The sequence below is a fragment of the Aplysia californica genome, unplaced genomic scaffold (genome assembly GCF_000002075.1).
Source record: "Aplysia californica isolate F4 #8 unplaced genomic scaffold, AplCal3.0 scaffold00626, whole genome shotgun sequence".
NCBI lineage: Eukaryota > Metazoa > Mollusca > Gastropoda > Aplysiida > Aplysiidae > Aplysia > Aplysia californica.
The window spans coordinates 183406-185543 of record NW_004797896.1 but is presented as its reverse complement, the minus strand read 5'-3'; the positions used below and the strand labels follow the sequence as shown (position 1 = coordinate 185543).

Below are 2138 nucleotides of genomic sequence, written 5' to 3'. Positions count from 1 at the left end.
AAGAAGAAGAAGAAGAAGAAGAAGAAGAAGAAGAAGAAAAAAGATTAAAAAAAAAAAAAAATGTCACTCACGATGTTATTGAGCTGCTGTTGCTTGCAATTGTTGTTCCTTGCCTGTGAATGCGTCGCTTTACCACATGGAAATATCAGCCAGCCAAAAGCTCCCCATTGCATGCACCGGTCACAATCAGAACAAGGAAGTGGACTCGGGCCCTGCAGTTGTTGTTCGCGTTTCCTTTGATGTTGGTCACGTGTGAAGAACTTGTTATTCAGTATTTTTATACAAATGCTTGCTTCTTGTTTTTTCTCGATTCGCCCGAGGTTCGATTACAGTGAAATGCTAAAACAGATTTTTGTCATTCAAAAGATTTTATTGTTGTTGTTTTTTTCCAGTCGAGTGTCTTTTAGGCTGAAACAATCCTGCAGTACTATATTTTTGCTTATTTAGAGTTTTTCTTTAAGTTTCAGAAAATATAATGGAGTTATGAACTTAATACTTGGAAACTGTATTTAAAAAACAACAACCCGTGAATTTCTTTTGACTCGTAAGTCTGATGAGTAGGATTTAAGATGCGCCTGTGCTTATATACAACCCGCTTCGAAGGTCGTGAAGTCGTTATCTTTCAGTACCGACACCATTTTGTTCTAATTATTCTTTAAAATAGGAAATCTAGATCCTAATTGTCCCACAGTTCCAGATTTTTTTCTTCTTTTTGTCAGCACGGCTTCACACGCTGGCATGTCCTACTTATGATAGGGAGTACACATTTGCCCGAATCATGTCTCTGGTAGATTTTTAATTCAGGGCAGTTGGATAAGAATAATTGAATCTTTTCTCGTAAAAATAAAATGTCCCTTTGACTTTCAGTTTTATTATATTATATATTTTTTAAAAATTGAATATAAAATGCCTCGTTGTTATAATAATAATACAAGTCTTGCTCTAAAATTCTAACGTCCTTGTATGTTACCCAAAACACAGAAATCATTTTTAGGAAGAAGAAATTATTGTCCATATTTAACTAATCAGTAGCATATATTTGTATAATTTAGTGTAAACCGCATAGAGCCTGCTGTTGAGCGGGGATATGCGCTATACAAATGATATTTACTATTTTTTATATTATATTTAAACACCCAAAGGGTATCTATGATTTGGGATTTATGGACATAGGACCACGGAACACGGACAGCGTGCAGAATATAGTGTTTGTGTTTTCCAGTCTATACCTTCATGCTTAAACAGAGAAATTATAAACTGTTTACAGAGAGATGCAGAAAAAGACACGCACATACACACGCACGTGGTCGCACATGCACGCAACATACACACAAACACACAAACACAGACATCAACACAGACAGGCACATACATACATACATACATACATACACACATGCTACATGCACACACACACACACACACACACACACACACACACACACACACACACACACACACACACACACACACACACACACATACACACAAGCAAAAACAAATACACATACACCCACACATACACAAACACACAATCTCTCTCTTACTTTCTCTCTCTCTCTCTCTCTCTCTCTCTCTCTCTCTCTCTCTCTCTCTCTCTCTCTCTCTCTCTCTCTCTCTCTCTCTCTCTCTCGGATTTTCCTGTGGCGTTCTCTAGACACTCGCTATGCACGCTCATATGACCTTATGCAGTTGCAAGCGCCGTAAAACACTTACAAGGAGAAAACAACTACAACCAAATAAACAAAACAAACAAAAACGGCAAAAAACACAAGAACTTCCGTTAAGGGATTATGATAGAATGTGATTTGTGACACTGTAGATAAAACTCGATAGGCCCTACTCACAGAAGTAGAAATGGTAACGTCATGGCCGATTCAGGAGCTCGTCATTAATTTTTGGGCATGTTGAGTTATTTGTATCGCATTAACGCTTATTCATTTGTCTTGTTTGGGTGAAAAAATACCCATTTATCTTGAATACAAATCGAGATATTTGCGAATGAAGGAGGTGGGGGTCACCTGGTTGCAGAGGTGAAACCTGTGAGAAGATGGCCGTCAAAGATGAGTTATTTCCTTAGTTTGAGAGTCTGTGAAAACTGAAAATTTACAAATTTTTGTGTGCCTTTGTTCAATGTT

At 37.5% G+C, this 2138-nt stretch overlaps 1 protein-coding gene across 1 annotated transcript in view; it reads right to left on the bottom strand.

The window, feature by feature from the left end:
- LOC101850908 (aromatic-L-amino-acid decarboxylase) overlaps positions 1-380 on the bottom strand; it is a gene marked incomplete in the record, with an annotated part of 24097 nt that extends 23717 nt beyond the window's left edge. The window contains 1 exon segment of the mRNA XM_035972256.1: positions 72-380.
- Positions 381-2138: the final 1758 nt, after the last annotated feature.